Genomic DNA, 18,420 nt, shown 5'->3' with positions numbered 1-18,420 from the left:
AACACACCTACATGCGCACCTTGCCATGCAAGTGGAATAATTCCCAACCGGCAGAGGTGTGTAGGCAGATACAAGCGAACGATTAGCATCCACAATTGCGCCGATTTCACGTAAATCCCACTGCACGTTCCCATTCTTTGCGTGCAGTCGGCTGCTACTGGTGTTGCTGGTTGTGACTGCTGATAACAGATGCCGTAGCAATCAATTCATGGAGTGAGTTGTATGTTTTGCGATAGTCTGTCTCTGACAAGGAAGCACAGGTGATATAGGTGCGAACACAGGAAGCTTGCAGCCCCTCGCTGCCTGCAGACACAGAGCAGCCACACTAGAAGAGCGGCCTAAGCCGTAGGCGAAATGTGCTCATTCGCTTTGGCGCGACGTCGAACTATAAATAAGGCTGTCACTAGCGTGAGCGTTGCGTGAGCGTCGTGTAAAGTCGGAAAAGTCATCTGCATGGGTGATTGCCAAGTTTGGGGAGCGTTTCGTAGTACGATCAGTGCAATGGGGACGCGGAAACTTGTTGTGTCCCAGTGTTTTGCAGTTGGACGACAAGAGTTTTACACAGTAGCAAAGAGCGAGGCACTGAGTTGGCATGAACAATGGAGAGCACAATAGGGCTCGAGATGTGCTTGTTACCTCAGGTGCTGTGTGATTGTGGACAAGGAGTGAAATGGACCAATTTGTGACCGCCCTTTCAATTTAAGACGTTCAAAACAGACGGAATTTGCATTCGTAATACCAGAGCATCGAAACTACTTGGAACTCTTGTGTATATGAACGTGTCCGCGCCTTTGTATTCTGGTACCTTCGCCGCTACAAACCAACCAACCATCGTGTCCGTGCACATCAGAGTCGCAAAGAATGGAGAATAGCCAGGCTTGGTCGTGTGTGTAGTTGTAGCTCAGTTGGCAGATCGTTCGCTTATCGTGTGAACGGTCTCGGGTTCAAGCCCCGGCTCCTCCATGTTTTGTGGTTAGTGCATGGTAAGTGTTGGTCGCGGCGAACATAAACGCACGCAAGAAGTTGCAAAACCAGCGTCACAGACTGATATGATGTATACTATCATAAGGAGAGCAAGATGTAAGTGTGGGGACCGGCTGTTATCGAGTGCAGACCTGTCTTAGGTATCACGGCTTAACGTCATTGAAGTCTAGAGGTGGACAACACGTTCGTCTTACTCAGAGCGGTGTCTGAACTCTATTTTCGACGTTATGCGTGCCACTTTCATTGTGGCCAACTACGATTCGATACAGAATGCACGAAACCTGAAAGACACCCTCACTGATTCATAGAGAGTAGTGTTTGTCTGCGGAATAATGGGAGTGCGAGGGTCTGTGACGTTGATATGACTGTATGTAGCACTACTAGTTATCGGGGGGGTGGGCGTAGCTCAGATGGTAGAGCGCTCGCTTAGTGTGCGAGAGGTACTGGGATCGATACCCAGCGCCTCCTGAATTTTTAACACACCTACATGCGCACCTTGCCATGCAAGTGGAATAATTCCCAACCGGCAGAGGTGTGTAGGCAGATACAAGCGAACGATTAGCATCCACAATTGCGCCGATTTCACGTAAATCCCACTGCACGTTCCCATTCTTTGCGTGCAGTCGGCTGCTACTGGTGTTGCTGGTTGTGACTGCTGATAACAGATGCCGTAGCAATCAATTCATGGAGTGAGTTGTATGTTTTGCGATAGTCTGTCTCTGACAAGGAAGCACAGGTGATATAGGTGCGAACACAGGAAGCTTGCAGCCCCTCGCTGCCTGCAGACACAGAGCAGCCACACTAGAAGAGCGGCCTAAGCCGTAGGCGAAATGTGCTCATTCGCTTTGGCGCCACGTCGAACTATAAATAAGGCTGTCACTAGCGTGAGCGTTGCGTGAGCGTCGTGTAAAGTCGGAAAAGTCATCTGCATGGGTGATTGCCAAGTTTGGGGAGCGTTTCGTAGTACGATCAGTGCAATGGGGACGCGGAAACTTGTTGTGTACCAGTGTTTTGCAGTTGGACGACAAGAGTTTTACACAGTAGCAAAGAGCGAGGCACTGAGTTGGCATGAACAATGGAGAGCACAGTAGGGCTCGAGATGTGCTTGTTACCTCAGGTGCTGTGTGATTGTGGACAAGGAGTGAAATGGACCAATTTGTGACCGCCCTTTCAATTTAAGACGTTCAAAACAGACGGAATTTGCATTCGTAATACCAGAGCATCGAAACTACTTGGAACTCTTGTGTATATGAACGTGTCCGCGCCTTTGTATTCTGGTACCTTCGCCGCTACAAACCAACCAACCATCGTGTCCGTGCACATCAGAGTCGCAAAGAATGGAGAATAGCCAGGCTTGGTCGTGTGTGTAGTTGTAGCTCAGTTGGCAGATCGTTCGCTTAGCGTGTGAACGGTCTCGGGTTCAAGCAACGGCTCCTCCATGTTTTGTGGTCAGTGCATGGTAAGTGTTGGTCGCGGCGAACATAAACGCACGCAAGAAGTTGCAAAACCAGCGTCACAGACTGATATGATGTATACTGTCATAAGGAGAGCAAGATGTAAGTGTGGGGACCGGCTGTTATCGAGTGCAGACCTGTCTTAGGTATCACGGCTTAACGTCATTGAAGTCTAGAGGTGGACAACACGTTCGTCTTACTCAGAGCGGTGTCTGAACTCTATTTTCGACGTTATGCGTGCCACTTTCATTGTGGCCAACTACGATTCGATACAGAATGCACGAAACCTGAAAGACACCCTCACTGATTCATAGAGAGTAGTGTTTGTCTGCGGAATAATGGGAGTGCGAGGGTCTGTGACGTTGATATGACTGTATGTAGCACTACTAGTTATCGGGGGAGTGGGCGTAGCTCAGATGGTAGAGCGCTCGCTTAGTGTGCGAGAGGTACTGGGATCGATACCCAGCGCCTCCAGAATTTTTAACACACCTACATGCGCACCTTGCCATGCAAGTGGAATAATTCCCAACCGGCAGAGGTGTGTAGGCAGATACAAGTGAACGATTAGCATCCACAATTGCGCCGATTTCACGTAAATCCCACTGCACGTTCCCATTCTTTGCGTGCAGTCGGCTGCTACTGGTGTTGCTGGTTGTGACTGCTGATAACAGATGCCGTAGCAATCAATTCATGGAGTGAGTTGTATGTTTTGCGATAGTCTGTCTCTGACAAGGAAGCACAGGTGATATAGGTGCGAACACAGGAAGCTTGCAGCCCCTCGCTGCCTGCAGACACAGAGCAGCCACACTAGAAGAGCGGCCTAAGCCGTAGGCGAAATGTGCTCATTCGCTTTGGCGCCACGTCGAACTATAAATAAGGCTGTCACTAGCGTGAGCGTTGCGTGAGCGTCGTGTAAAGTCGGAAAAGTCATCTGCATGGGTGATTGCCAAGTTTGGGGAGCGTTTCGTAGTACGATCAGTGCAATGGGGACGCGGAAACTTGTTGTGTACCAGTGTTTTGCAGTTGGACGACAAGAGTTTTACACAGTAGCAAAGAGCGAGGCACTGAGTTGGCATGAACAATGGAGAGCACAGTAGGGCTCGAGATGTGCTTGTTACCTCAGGTGCTGTGTGATTGTGGACAAGGAGTGAAATGGACCAATTTGTGACCGCCCTTTCAATTTAAGACGTTCAAAACAGACGGAATTTGCATTCGTAATACCAGAGCATCGAAACTACTTGGAACTCTTGTGTATATGAACGTGTCCGCGCCTTTGTATTCTGGTACCTTCGCCGCTACAAACCAACCAACCATCGTGTCCGTGCACATCAGAGTCGCAAAGAATGGAGAATAGCCAGGCTTGGTCGTGTGTGTAGTTGTAGCTCAGTTGGCAGATCGTTCGCTTAGCGTGTGAACGGTCTCGGGTTCAAGCAACGGCTCCTCCATGTTTTGTGGTCAGTGCATGGTAAGTGTTGGTCGCGGCGAACATAAACGCACGCAAGAAGTTGCAAAACCAGCGTCACAGACTGATATGATGTATACTGTCATAAGGAGAGCAAGATGTAAGTGTGGGGACCGGCTGTTATCGAGTGCAGACCTGTCTTAGGTATCACGGCTTAACGTCATTGAAGTCTAGAGGTGGACAACACGTTCGTCTTACTCAGAGCGGTGTCTGAACTCTATTTTCGACGTTATGCGTGCCACTTTCATTGTGGCCAACTACGATTCGATACAGAATGCACGAAACCTGAAAGACACCCTCACTGATTCATAGAGAGTAGTGTTTGTCTGCGGAATAATGGGAGTGCGAGGGTCTGTGACGTTGATATGACTGTATGTAGCACTACTAGTTATCGGGGGAGTGGGCGTAGCTCAGATGGTAGAGCGCTCGCTTAGTGTGCGAGAGGTACTGGGATCGATACCCAGCGCCTCCAGAATTTTTAACACACCTACATGCGCACCTTGCCATGCAAGTGGAATAATTCCCAACCGGCAGAGGTGTGTAGGCAGATACAAGTGAACGATTAGCATCCACAATTGCGCCGATTTCACGTAAATCCCACTGCACGTTCCCATTCTTTGCGTGCAGTCGGCTGCTACTGGTGTTGCTGGTTGTGACTGCTGATAACAGATGCCGTAGCAATCAATTCATGGAGTGAGTTGTATGTTTTGCGATAGTCTGTCTCTGACAAGGAAGCACAGGTGATATAGGTGCGAACACAGGAAGCTTGCAGCCCCTCGCTGCCTGCAGACACAGAGCAGCCACACTAGAAGAGCGGCCTAAGCCGTAGGCGAAATGTGCTCATTCGCTTTGGCGCCACGTCGAACTATAAATAAGGCTGTCACTAGCGTGAGCGTTGCGTGAGCGTCGTGTAAAGTCGGAAAAGTCATCTGCATGGGTGATTGCCAAGTTTGGGGAGCGTTTCGTAGTACGATCAGTGCAATGGGGACGCGGAAACTTGTTGTGTACCAGTGTTTTGCAGTTGGACGACAAGAGTTTTACACAGTAGCAAAGAGCGAGGCACTGAGTTGGCATGAACAATGGAGAGCACAGTAGGGCTCGAGATGTGCTTGTTACCTCAGGTGCTGTGTGATTGTGGACAAGGAGTGAAATGGACCAATTTGTGACCGCCCTTTCAATTTAAGACGTTCAAAACAGACGGAATTTGCATTCGTAATACCAGAGCATCGAAACTACTTGGAACTCTTGTGTATATGAACGTGTCCGCGCCTTTGTATTCTGGTACCTTCGCCGCTACAAACCAACCAACCATCGTGTCCGTGCACATCAGAGTCGCAAAGAATGGAGAATAGCCAGGCTTGGTCGTGTGTGTAGTTGTAGCTCAGTTGGCAGATCGTTCGCTTAGCGTGTGAACGGTCTCGGGTTCAAGCAACGGCTCCTCCATGTTTTGTGGTCAGTGCATGGTAAGTGTTGGTCGCGGCGAACATAAACGCACGCAAGAAGTTGCAAAACCAGCGTCACAGACTGATATGATGTATACTGTCATAAGGAGAGCAAGATGTAAGTGTGGGGACCGGCTGTTATCGAGTGCAGACCTGTCTTAGGTATCACGGCTTAACGTCATTGAAGTCTAGAGGTGGACAACACGTTCGTCTTACTCAGAGCGGTGTCTGAACTCTATTTTCGACGTTATGCGTGCCACTTTCATTGTGGCCAACTACGATTCGATACAGAATGCACGAAACCTGAAAGACACCCTCACTGATTCATAGAGAGTAGTGTTTGTCTGCGGAATAATGGGAGTGCGAGGGTCTGTGACGTTGATATGACTGTATGTAGCACTACTAGTTATCGGGGGAGTGGGCGTAGCTCAGATGGTAGAGCGCTCGCTTAGTGTGCGAGAGGTACTGGGATCGATACCCAGCGCCTCCAGAATTTTTAACACACCTACATGCGCACCTTGCCATGCAAGTGGAATAATTCCCAACCGGCAGAGGTGTGTAGGCAGATACAAGTGAACGATTAGCATCCACAATTGCGCCGATTTCACGTAAATCCCACTGCACGTTCCCATTCTTTGCGTGCAGTCGGCTGCTACTGGTGTTGCTGGTTGTGACTGCTGATAACAGATGCCGTAGCAATCAATTCATGGAGTGAGTTGTATGTTTTGCGATAGTCTGTCTCTGACAAGGAAGCACAGGTGATATAGGTGCGAACACAGGAAGCTTGCAGCCCCTCGCTGCCTGCAGACACAGAGCAGCCACACTAGAAGAGCGGCCTAAGCCGTAGGCGAAATGTGCTCATTCGCTTTGGCGCCACGTCGAACTATAAATAAGGCTGTCACTAGCGTGAGCGTTGCGTGAGCGTCGTGTAAAGTCGGAAAAGTCATCTGCATGGGTGATTGCCAAGTTTGGGGAGCGTTTCGTAGTACGATCAGTGCAATGGGGACGCGGAAACTTGTTGTGTACCAGTGTTTTGCAGTTGGACGACAAGAGTTTTACACAGTAGCAAAGAGCGAGGCACTGAGTTGGCATGAACAATGGAGAGCACAGTAGGGCTCGAGATGTGCTTGTTACCTCAGGTGCTGTGTGATTGTGGACAAGGAGTGAAATGGACCAATTTGTGACCGCCCTTTCAATTTAAGACGTTCAAAACAGACGGAATTTGCATTCGTAATACCAGAGCATCGAAACTACTTGGAACTCTTGTGTATATGAACGTGTCCGCGCCTTTGTATTCTGGTACCTTCGCCGCTACAAACCAACCAACCATCGTGTCCGTGCACATCAGAGTCGCAAAGAATGGAGAATAGCCAGGCTTGGTCGTGTGTGTAGTTGTAGCTCAGTTGGCAGATCGTTCGCTTAGCGTGTGAACGGTCTCGGGTTCAAGCAACGGCTCCTCCATGTTTTGTGGTCAGTGCATGGTAAGTGTTGGTCGCGGCGAACATAAACGCACGCAAGAAGTTGCAAAACCAGCGTCACAGACTGATATGATGTATACTGTCATAAGGAGAGCAAGATGTAAGTGTGGGGACCGGCTGTTATCGAGTGCAGACCTGTCTTAGGTATCACGGCTTAACGTCATTGAAGTCTAGAGGTGGACAACACGTTCGTCTTACTCAGAGCGGTGTCTGAACTCTATTTTCGACGTTATGCGTGCCACTTTCATTGTGGCCAACTACGATTCGATACAGAATGCACGAAACCTGAAAGACACCCTCACTGATTCATAGAGAGTAGTGTTTGTCTGCGGAATAATGGGAGTGCGAGGGTCTGTGACGTTGATATGACTGTATGTAGCACTACTAGTTATCGGGGGAGTGGGCGTAGCTCAGATGGTAGAGCGCTCGCTTAGTGTGCGAGAGGTACTGGGATCGATACCCAGCGCCTCCAGAATTTTTAACACACCTACATGCGCACCTTGCCATGCAAGTGGAATAATTCCCAACCGGCAGAGGTGTGTAGGCAGATACAAGTGAACGATTAGCATCCACAATTGCGCCGATTTCACGTAAATCCCACTGCACGTTCCCATTCTTTGCGTGCAGTCGGCTGCTACTGGTGTTGCTGGTTGTGACTGCTGATAACAGATGCCGTAGCAATCAATTCATGGAGTGAGTTGTATGTTTTGCGATAGTCTGTCTCTGACAAGGAAGCACAGGTGATATAGGTGCGAACACAGAAAGCTTGCAGCCCCTCGCTGCCTGCAGACACAGAGCAGCCACACTAGAAGAGCGGCCTAAGCCGTAGGCGAAAGGTGCTCATTCGCTTTGGCGCGACGTCGAACTATAAATAAGGCTGTCACTAGCGTGAGCGTTGCGTGAGCGTCGTGTAAAGTCGGAAAAGTCATCTGCATGGGTGATTGCCAAGTTTGGGGAGCGTTTCGTAGTACGATCAGTGCAATGGGGACGCGGAAACTTGTTGTGTCCCAGTGTTTTGCAGTTGGACGACAAGAGTTTTACACAGTAGCAAAGAGCGAGGCACTGAGTTGGCATGAACAATGGAGAGCACAATAGGGCTCGAGATGTGCTTGTTACCTCAGGTGCTGTGTGATTGTGGACAAGGAGTGAAATGGACCAATTTGTGACCGCCCTTTCAATTTAAGACGTTCAAAACAGACGGAATTTGCATTCGTAATACCAGAGCATCGAAACTACTTGGAACTCTTGTGTATATGAACGTGTCCGCGCCTTTGTATTCTGGTACCTTCGCCGCTACAAACCAACCAACCATCGTGTCCGTGCACATCAGAGTCGCAATGAATGGAGAATAGCCAGGCTTGGTCGTGTGTGTAGATGTAGCTCAGTTGGCAGATCGTTCGCTTAGCGTGTGAACGGTCTCGGGTTCAAGCAACGGCTCCTCCATGTTTTGTGGTCAGTGCATGGTAAGTGTTGGTCGCGGCGAACATAAACGCACGCAAGAAGTTGCAAAACCAGCGTCACAGACTGATATGATGTATACTGTCATAAGGAGAGCAAGATGTAAGTGTGGGGACCGGCTGTTATCGAGTGCAGACCTGTCTTAGGTATCACGGCTTAACGTCATTGAAGTCTAGAGGTGGACAACACGTTCGTCTTACTCAGAGCGGTGTCTGAACTCTATTTTCGACGTTATGCGTGACACTTTCATTGTGGCCAACTACGATTCGATACAGAATGTACGAAACCTGAAAGACACCCTCACTGATTCATAGAGAGTAGTGTTTGTCTGCGGAATAATGGGAGTGCGAGGGTCTGTGACGTTGATATGACTGTATGTAGTACTACTAGTTATCGGGGGGGTGGGCGTAGCTCAGATGGTAGAGCGCTCGCTTAGTGTGCGAGAGGTACTGGGATCGATACCCAGCGCATCCAGAATTTTTAACACACCTACATGCGCACCTTGCCATGCAAGTGGAATAATTCCCAACCGGCAGAGGTGTGTAGGCAGATACAAGCGAACGATTAGCATCCACAATTGCGCCGATTTCACGTAAATCCCACTGCACGTTCCCATTCTTTGCGTGCAGTCGGCTGCTACTGGTGTTGCTGGTTGTGACTGCTGATAACAGATGCCGTAGCAATCAATTCATGGAGTGAGTTGTATGTTTTGCGATAGTCTGTCTCTGACAAGGAAGCACAGGTGATATAGGTGCGAACACAGGAAGCTTGCAGCCCCTCGCTGCCTGCAGACACAGAGCAGCCACACTAGAAAGCGGCCTAAGCCGTAGGCGAAAGGTGCTCATTCGCTTTGGCGCGACGTCGAACTATAAATAAGGCTGTCACTAGCGTGAGCGTTGCGTGAGCGTCGTGTAAAGTCGGAAAAGTCATCTGCATGGGTGATTGCCAAGTTTGGGGAGCGTTTCGTAGTACGATCAGTGCAATGGGGACGCGGAAACTTGTTGTGTCCCAGTGTTTTGCAGTTGGACGACAAGAGTTTTACACAGTAGCAAAGAGCGAGGCACTGAGTTGGCATGAACAATGGAGAGCACAATAGGGCTCGAGATGTGCTTGTTACCTCAGGTGCTGTGTGATTGTGGACAAGGAGTGAAATGGACCAATTTGTGACCGCCCTTTCAATTTAAGACGTTCAAAACAGACGGAATTTGCATTCGTAATACCAGAGCATCGAAACTACTTGGAACTCTTGTGTATATGAACGTGTCCGCGCCTTTGTATTCTGGTACCTTCGCCGCTACAAACCAACCAACCATCGTGTCCGTGCACATCAGAGTCGCAAAGAATGGAGAATAGCCAGGCTTGGTCGTGTGTGTAGATGTAGCTCAGTTGGCAGATCGTTCGCTTAGCGTGTGAACGGTCTCGGGTTCAAGCAACGGCTCCTCCATGTTTTGTGGTCAGTGCATGGTAAGTGTTGGTCGCGGCGAACATAAACGCACGCAAGAAGTTGCAAAACCAGCGTCACAGACTGATATGATGTATACTGTCATAAGGAGAGCAAGATGTAAGTGTGGGGACCGGCTGTTATCGAGTGCAGACCTGTCTTAGGTATCACGGCTTAACGTCATTGAAGTCTAGAGGTGGACAACACGTTCGTCTTACTCAGAGCGGTGTCTGAACTCTATTTTCGACGTTATGCGTGCCACTTTCATTGTGGCCAACTACGATTCGATACAGAATGCACGAAACCTGAAAGACACCCTCACTGATTCATAGAGAGTAGTGTTTGTCGGCGGAATAATGGGAGTGCGAGGGTCTGTGACGTTGATATGACTGTATGTAGTACTACTAGTTATCGGGGGGGTGGGCGTAGCTCAGATGGTAGAGCGCTCGCTTAGTGTGCGAGAGGTACTGGGATCGATACCCAGCGCCTCCAGAATTTTTAACACACCTACATGCGCACCTTGCCATGCAAGTGGAATAATTCCCAACCGGCAGAGGTGTGTAGGCAGATACAAGCGAACGATTAGCATCCACAATTGCGCCGATTTCACGTAAATCCCACTGCACGTTCCCATTCTTTGCGTGCAGTCGGCTGCTACTGGTGTTGCTGGTTGTGACTGCTGATAACAGATGCCGTAGCAATCAATTCATGGAGTGAGTTGTATGTTTTGCGATAGTCTGTCTCTGACAAGGAAGCACAGGTGATATAGGTGCGAACACAGGAAGCTTGCAGCCCCTCGCTGCCTGCAGACACAGAGCAGCCACACTAGAAGAGCGGCCTAAGCCGTAGGCGAAAGGTGCTCATTCGCTTTGGCGCGACGTCGAACTATAAATAAGGCTGTCACTAGCGTGAGCGTTGCGTGAGCGTCGTGTAAAGTCGGAAAAGTCATCTGCATGGGTGATTGCCAAGTTTGGGGAGCGTTTCGTAGTACGATCAGTGCAATGGGGACGCGGAAACTTGTTGTGTCCCAGTGTTTTGCAGTTGGACGACAAGAGTTTTACACAGTAGCAAAGAGCGAGGCACTGAGTTGGCATGAACAATGGAGAGCACAATAGGGCTCGAGATGTGCTTGTTACTTCAGGTGCTGTGTGATTGTGGACAAGGAGTGAAATGGACCAATTTGTGACCGCCCTTTCAATTTAAGACGTTCAAAACAGACGGAATTTGCATTCGTAATACCAGAGCATCGAAACTACTTGGAACTCTTGTGTATATGAACGTGTCCGCGCCTTTGTATTCTGGTACCTTCGCCGCTACAAACCAACCAACCATCGTGTCCGTGCACATCAGAGTCGCAAAGAATGGAGAATAGCCAGGCTTGGTCGTGTGTGTAGATGTAGCTCAGTTGGCAGATCGTTCGCTTAGCGTGTGAACGGTCTCGGGTTCAAGCAACGGCTCCTCCATGTTTTGTGGTCAGTGCATGGTAAGTGTTGGTCGCGGTGAACATAAACGCACGCAAGAAGTTGCAAAACCAGCGTCACAGACTGATATGATGTATACTGTCATAAGGAGAGCAAGATGTAAGTGTGGGGACCGGCTGTTATCGAGTGCAGACCTGTCTTAGGTATCACGGCTTAACGTCATTGAAGTCTAGAGGTGGACAACACGTTCGTCTTACTCAGAGCGGTGTCTGAACTCTATTTTCGACGTTATGCGTGCCACTTTCATTGTGGCCAACTACGATTCGATACAGAATGCACGAAACCTGAAAGACACCCTCACTGATTCATAGAGAGTAGTGTTTGTCTGCGGAATAATGGGAGTGCGAGGGTCTGTGACGTTGATATGACTGTATGTAGCACTACTAGTTATCGGGGGAGTGGGCGTAGCTCAGATGGTAGAGCGCTCGCTTAGTGTGCGAGAGGTACTGGGATCGATACCCAGCGCCTCCAGAATTTTTAACAAACCTACATGCGCACCTTGCCATGCAAGTGGAATAATTCCCAACCGGCAGAGGTGTGTAGGCAGATACAAGCGAACGATTAGCATCCACAATTGCGCCGATTTCACGTAAATCCCACTGCACGTTCCCATTCTTTGCGTGCAGTCGGCTGCTACTGGTGTTGCTGGTTGTGACTGCTGATAACAGATGCCGTAGCAATCAATTCATGGAGTGAGTTGTATGTTTTGCGATAGTCTGTCTCTGACAAGGAAGCACAGGTGATATAGGTGCGAATACAGGAAGCTTGCAGCCCCTCGCTGCCTGCAGACACAGAGCAGCCACACTAGAAGAGCGGCCTAAGCCGTAGGCGAAATGTGCTCATTCGCTTTGGCGCGACGTCGAACTATAAATAAGGCTGTCACCAGCGTGAGCGTTGCGTGAGCGTCGTGTAAAGTCGGAAAAGTCATCTGCATGGGTGATTGCCAAGTTTGGGGAGCGTTTCGTAGTACGATCAGTGCAATGGGGACGCGGAAACTTGTTGTGTCCCAGTGTTTTGCAGTTGGACGACAAGAGTTTTACACAGTAGCAAAGAGCGAGGCACTGAGTTGGCATGAACAATGGAGAGAACAATAGGGCTCGAGATGTGCTTGTTACCTCAGGTGCTGTGTGATTGTGGACAAGGAGTGAAATGGACCAATTTGTGACCGCCCTTTCAATTTAAGACGTTCAAAACAGACGGAATTTGCATTCGTAATACCAGAGCATCGAAACTACTTGGAACTCTTGTGTATATGAACGTGTCCGCGCCTTTGTATTCTGGTACCTTCGCCGCTACAAACCAACCAACCATCGTGTCCGTGCACATCAGAGTCGCAAAGAATGGAGAATAGCCAGGCTTGGTCGTGTGTGTAGATGTAGCTCAGTTGGCAGATCGTTCGCTTAGCGTGTGAACGGTCTCGGGTTCAAGCAACGGCTCCTCCATGTTTTGTGGTCAGTGCATGGTAAGTGTTGGTCGCGGCGAACATAAACGCACGCAAGAAGTTGCAAAACCAGCGTCACAGACTGATATGATGTATACTGTCATAAGGAGAGCAAGATGTAAGTGTGGGGACCGGCTGTTATCGAGTGCAGACCTGTCTTAGGTATCACGGCTTAACGTCATTGAAGTCTAGAGGTGGACAACACGTTCGTCTTACTCAGAGCGGTGTCTGAACTCTATTTTCGACGTTATGCGTGCCACTTTCATTGTGGCCAACTACGATTCGATACAGAATGCACGAAACCTGAAAGACACCCTCACTGATTCATAGAGAGTAGTGTTTGTCGGCGGAATAATGGGAGTGCGAGGGTCTGTGACGTTGATATGACTGTATGTAGCACTACTAGTTATCGGGGGGGTGGGCGTAGCTCAGATGGTAGAGCGCTCGCTTAGTGTGCGAGAGGTACTGGGATCGATACCCAGCGCCTCCAGAATTTTTAACACACCTACATGCGCACCTTGCCATGCAAGTGGAATAATTCCCAACCGGCAGAGGTGTGTAGGCAGATACAAGCGAACGATTAGCATCCACAATTGCGCCGATTTCACGTAAATCCCACTGCACGTTCCCATTCTTTGCGTGCAGTCGGCTGCTACTGGTGTTGCTGGTTGTGACTGCTGATAACAGATGCCGTAGCAATCAATTCATGGAGTGAGTTGTATGTTTTGCGATAGTCTGTCTCTGACAAGGAAGCACAGGTGATATAGGTGCGAACACAGGAAGCTTGCAGCCCCTCGCTGCCTGCAGACACAGAGCAGCCACACTAGAAGAGCGGCCTAAGCCGTAGGCGAAATGTGCTCATTCACTTTGGCGCGACGTCGAACTATAAATAAGGCTGTCACTAGCGTGAGCGTTGCGTGAGCGTCGTGTAAAGTCGGAAAAGTCATCTGCATGGGTGACTGCCAAGTTTGGGGAGCGTTTCGTAGTACGATCAGTGCAATGGGGACGCGGAAACTTGTTGTGTCCCAGTGTTTTGCAGTTGGACGACAAGAGTTTTACACAGTAGCAAAGAGCGAGGCACTGAGTTGGCATGAACAATGGAGAGCACAATAGGGCTCGAGATGTGCTTGTTACCTCAGGTGCTGTGTGATTGTGGACAAGGAGTGAAATGGACCAATTTGTGACCGCCCTTTCAATTTAAGACGTTCAAAACAGACGGAATTTGCATTCGTAATACCAGAGCATCGAAACTACTTGGAACTCTTGTGTATATGAACGTGTCCGCGCCTTTGTATTCTGGTACCTTCGCCGCTACAAACCAACCAACCATCGTGTCCGTGCACATCAGAGTCGCAAAGAATGGAGAATAGCCAGGCTTGGTCGTGTGTGTAGATGTAGCTCAGTTGGCAGATCGTTCGCTTAGCGTGTGAACGGTCTCGGGTTCAAGCAACGGCTCCTCCATGTTTTGTGGTCAGTGCATGGTAAGTGTTGGTCGCGGCGAACATAAACGCACGCAAGAAGTTGCAAAACCAGCGTCACAGACTGATATGATGTATACTGTCATAAGGAGAGCAAGATGTAAGTGTGGGGACCGGCTGTTATCGAGTGCAGACCTGTCTTAGGTATCACGGCTTAACGTCATTGAAGTCTAGAGGTGGACAACACGTTCGTCTTACTCAGAGCGGTGTCTGAACTCTATTTTCGACGTTATGCGTGCCACTTTCATTGTGGCCAACTACGATTCGATACAGAATGCACGAAACCTGAAAGACACCCTCACTGATTCATAGAGAGTAGTGTTTGTCGGCGGAATAATGGGAGTGCGAGGGTCTGTGACGTTGATATGACTGTATGTAGCACTACTAGTTATCGGGGGGGTGGGCGTAGCTCAGATGGTAGAGCGCTCGCTTAGTGTGCGAGAGGTACTGGGATCGATACCCAGCGCCTCCAGAATTTTTAACACACCTACATGCGCACCTTGCCATGCAAGTGGAATAATTCCCAACCGGCAGAGGTGTGTAGGCAGATACAAGCGAACGATTAGCATCCACAATTGCGCCGATTTCACGTAAATCCCACTGCACGTTCCCATTCTTTGCGTGCAGTCGGCTGCTACTGGTGTTGCTGGTTGTGACTGCTGATAACAGATGCCGTAGCAATCAATTCATGGAGTGAGTTGTATGTTTTGCGATAGTCTGTCTCTGACAAGGAAGCACAGGTGATATAGGTGCGAACACAGGAAGCTTGCAGCCCCTCGCTGCCTGCAGACACAGAGCAGCCACACTAGAAGAGCGGCCTAAGCCGTAGGCGAAATGTGCTCATTCACTTTGGCGCGACGTCGAACTATAAATAAGGCTGTCACTAGCGTGAGCGTTGCGTGAGCGTCGTGTAAAGTCGGAAAAGTCATCTGCATGGGTGACTGCCAAGTTTGGGGAGCGTTTCGTAGTACGATCAGTGCAATGGGGACGCGGAAACTTGTTGTGTCCCAGTGTTTTGCAGTTGGACGACAAGAGTTTTACACAGTAGCAAAGAGCGAGGCACTGAGTTGGCATGAACAATGGAGAGCACAGTAGGGCTCGAGATGTGCTTGTTACCTCAGGTGCTGTGTGATTGTGGACAAGGAGTGAAATGGACCAATTTGTGACCGCCCTTTCAATTTAAGACGTTCAAAACAGACGGAATTTGCATTCGTAATACCAGAGCATCGAAACTACTTGGAACTCTTGTGTATATGAACGTGTCCGCGCCTTTGTATTCTGGTACCTTCGCCGCTACAAACCAACCAACCATCGTGTCCGTGCACATCAGAGTCGCAAAGAATGGAGAATAGCCAGGCTTGGTCGTGTGTGTAGTTGTAGCTCAGTTGGCAGATCGTTCGCTTAGCGTGTGAACGGTCTCGGGTTCAAGCAACGGCTCCTCCATGTTTTGTGGTCAGTGCATGGTAAGTGTTGGTCGCGGCGAACATAAACGCACGCAAGAAGTTGCAAAACCAGCGTCACAGACTGATATGATGTATACTGTCATAAGGAGAGCAAGATGTAAGTGTGGGGACCGGCTGTTATCGAGTGCAGACCTGTCTTAGGTATCACGGCTTAACGTCATTGAAGTCTAGAGGTGGACAACACGTTCGTCTTACTCAGAGCGGTGTCTGAACTCTATTTTCGACGTTATGCGTGCCACTTTCATTGTGGCCAACTACGATTCGATACAGAATGCACGAAACCTGAAAGACACCCTCACTGATTCATAGAGAGTAGTGTTTGTCGGCGGAATAATGGGAGTGCGAGGGTCTGTGACGTTGATATGACTGTATGTAGCACTACTAGTTATCGGGGGGGTGGGCGTAGCTCAGATGGTAGAGCGCTCGCTTAGTGTGCGAGAGGTACTGGGATCGATACCCAGCGCCTCCTGAATTTTTAACACACCTACATGCGCACCTTGCCATGCAAGTGGAATAATTCCCAACCGGCAGAGGTGTGTAGGCAGATACAAGCGAACGATTAGCATCCACAATTGCGCCGATTTCACGTAAATCACACTGCACGTTCCCATTCTTTGCGTGCAGTCGGCTGCTACTGGTGTTGCTGGTTGTGACTGCTGATAACAGATGCCGTAGCAATCAATTCATGGAGTGAGTTGTATGTTTTGCGATAGTCTGTCTCTGACAACGAAGCACAGGTGATATAGGTGCGAACACAGGAAGCTTGCAGCCCCTCGCTGCCTGCAGACACAGAGCAGCCACACTAGAAGAGCGGCCTAAGCCGTAGGCGAAATGTGCTCATTCGCTTTGGCGCGACGTCGAACTATAAATAAGGCTGTCACTAGCGTGAGCGTCGTGTAAAGTCGGAAAAGTCATCTGCATGGGTGACTGCCAAGTTTGGGGAGCGTTTCGTAGTACGATCAGTGCAATGGGGACGCGGAAACTTGTTGTGTCCCAGTGTTTTGCAGTTGGACGACAAGAGTTTTACACAGTAGCAAAGAGCGAGGCACTGAGTTGGCATGAACAATGGAGAGCACAGTAGGGCTCGAGATGTGCTTGTTACCTCAGGTGCTGTGTGATTGTGGACAAGGAGTGAAATGGACCAATTTGTGACCGCCCTTTCAATTTAAGACGTTCAAAACAGACGGAATTTGCATTCGTAATACCAGAGCATCGAAACTACTTGGAACTCTTGTGTATATGAACGTGTCCGCGCCTTTGTATTCTGGTACCTTCGCCGCTACAAACCAACTCGTGTCCGTGCACATCAGAGTCGCAAAGAATGGAGAATAGCCAGGCTTGGTCGTGTGTGTAGTTGTAGCTCAGTTGGCAGATCGTTCGCTTAGGGTGTGAACGGTCTCGGGTTCAAGCAACGGCTCCTCCATGTTTTGTGGTCAGTGCATGGTAAGTGTTGGTCGCGGCGAACATAAACGCACGCAAGAAGTTGCAAAACCAGCGTCACAGACTGATATGATGTATACTGTCATAAGGAGAGCAAGATGTAAGTGTGGGGACCGGCTGTTATCGAGTGCAGACCTGTCTTAGGTATCACGGCTTAACGTCATTGAAGTCTAGAGGTGGACAACACGTTCGTCTTACTCAGAGCGGTGTCTGAACTCTATTTTCGACGTTATGCGTGCCACTTTCATTGTGGCCAACTACGATTCGATACAGAATGCACGAAACCTGAAAGACACCCTCACTGATTCATAGAGAGTAGTGTTTGTCGGCGGAATAATGGGAGTGCGAGGGTCTGTGACGTTGATATGACTGTATGTAGCACTACTAGTTATCGGGGGGGTGGGCGTAGCTCAGATGGTAGAGCGCTCGCTTAGTGTGCGAGAGGTACTGGGATCGATACCCAGCGCCTCCTGAATTTTTAACACACCTACATGCGCACCTTGCCATGCAAGTGGAATAATTCCCAACCGGCAGAGGTGTGTAGGCAGATACAAGCGAACGATTAGCATCCACAATTGCGCCGATTTCACGTAAATCCCACTGCACGTTCCCATTCTTTGCGTGCAGTCGGCTGCTACTGGTGTTGCTGGTTGTGACTGCTGATAACAGATGCCGTAGCAATCAATTCATGGAGTGAGTTGTATGTTTTGCGATATTCTGTCTCTGACAAGGAAGCACAGGTGATATAGGTGCGAACACAGGAAGCTTGCAGCCCCTCGCTGCCTGCAGACACAGAGCAGCCACACTAGAAGAGCGGCCTAAGCCGTAGGCGAAATGTGCTCATTCGCTTTGGCGCGACGTCGAACTCTAAATAAGGCTGTCACTAGCGTGAGCGTTGCGTGAGCGTCGTGTAAAGTCGGAAAAGTCATCTGCATGGGTGACTGCCAAGTTTGGGGAGCGTTTCGTAGTACGATCAGTGCAATGGGGACGCGGAAACTTGTTGTGTCCCAGTGTTTTGCAGTTGGACGACAAGAGTTTTACACAGTAGCAAAGAGCGAGGCACTGAGTTGGCATGAACAATGGAGAGCACAGTAGTGCTCGAGATGTGCTTGTTACCTCAGGTGCTGAGTGATTGTGGACAAGGAGTGAAATGGACCAATTTGTGACCGCCCTTTCAATTTAAGACGTTCAAAACAGACGGAATTTGCATTCGTAATACCAGAGCATCGAAACTACTTGGAACTCTTGTGTATATGAACGTGTCCGCGCCTTTGTATTCTGGTACCTTCGCCGCTACAAACCAACCAACCATCGTGTCCGTGCACATCAGAGTCGCAAAGAATAGAGAATAGCCAGGCTTGGTCGTGTGTGTAGTTGTAGCTCAGTTGGCAGATCGTT

General features: G+C 49.4%; 8 non-coding genes across 8 annotated transcripts; all 8 read left to right on the top strand.

The window, feature by feature from the left end:
• Positions 1-2,836: 2,836 nt before the first annotated feature.
• Trnat-agu (transfer RNA threonine (anticodon AGU)) lies at positions 2,837-2,912 on the top strand. Its single transcript has one exon. It is a non-coding gene; the product is annotated as a tRNA-Thr (tRNA).
• Positions 2,913-4,296: 1,384 nt separating this feature from the next.
• On the top strand, positions 4,297-4,372 carry Trnat-agu (transfer RNA threonine (anticodon AGU)). The gene has a single exon. It is a non-coding gene; the product is annotated as a tRNA-Thr (tRNA).
• A 1,384-nt stretch (positions 4,373-5,756) lies between these two features.
• Trnat-agu (transfer RNA threonine (anticodon AGU)) lies at positions 5,757-5,832 on the top strand. The gene has a single exon. It is a non-coding gene; the product is annotated as a tRNA-Thr (tRNA).
• Positions 5,833-7,216: 1,384 nt separating this feature from the next.
• On the top strand, positions 7,217-7,292 carry Trnat-agu (transfer RNA threonine (anticodon AGU)). Its single transcript has one exon. It is a non-coding gene; the product is annotated as a tRNA-Thr (tRNA).
• A 2,845-nt stretch (positions 7,293-10,137) lies between these two features.
• On the top strand, positions 10,138-10,211 carry Trnat-agu (transfer RNA threonine (anticodon AGU)). Its single transcript has one exon. It is a non-coding gene; the product is annotated as a tRNA-Thr (tRNA).
• A 1,384-nt stretch (positions 10,212-11,595) lies between these two features.
• Positions 11,596-11,671, top strand: Trnat-agu (transfer RNA threonine (anticodon AGU)). The gene has a single exon. It is a non-coding gene; the product is annotated as a tRNA-Thr (tRNA).
• A 1,386-nt stretch (positions 11,672-13,057) lies between these two features.
• Positions 13,058-13,131, top strand: Trnat-agu (transfer RNA threonine (anticodon AGU)). Its single transcript has one exon. It is a non-coding gene; the product is annotated as a tRNA-Thr (tRNA).
• Positions 13,132-14,517: 1,386 nt separating this feature from the next.
• On the top strand, positions 14,518-14,591 carry Trnat-agu (transfer RNA threonine (anticodon AGU)). Its single transcript has one exon. It is a non-coding gene; the product is annotated as a tRNA-Thr (tRNA).
• Positions 14,592-18,420: the final 3,829 nt, after the last annotated feature.

This window comes from Schistocerca gregaria, unplaced genomic scaffold, assembly GCF_023897955.1.
Source record: "Schistocerca gregaria isolate iqSchGreg1 unplaced genomic scaffold, iqSchGreg1.2 ptg000180l, whole genome shotgun sequence".
NCBI lineage: Eukaryota > Metazoa > Arthropoda > Insecta > Orthoptera > Acrididae > Schistocerca > Schistocerca gregaria.
The sequence above is the reverse complement of the archived record's forward strand: the minus strand, read 5'-3'. Positions and strand labels throughout refer to the sequence as shown.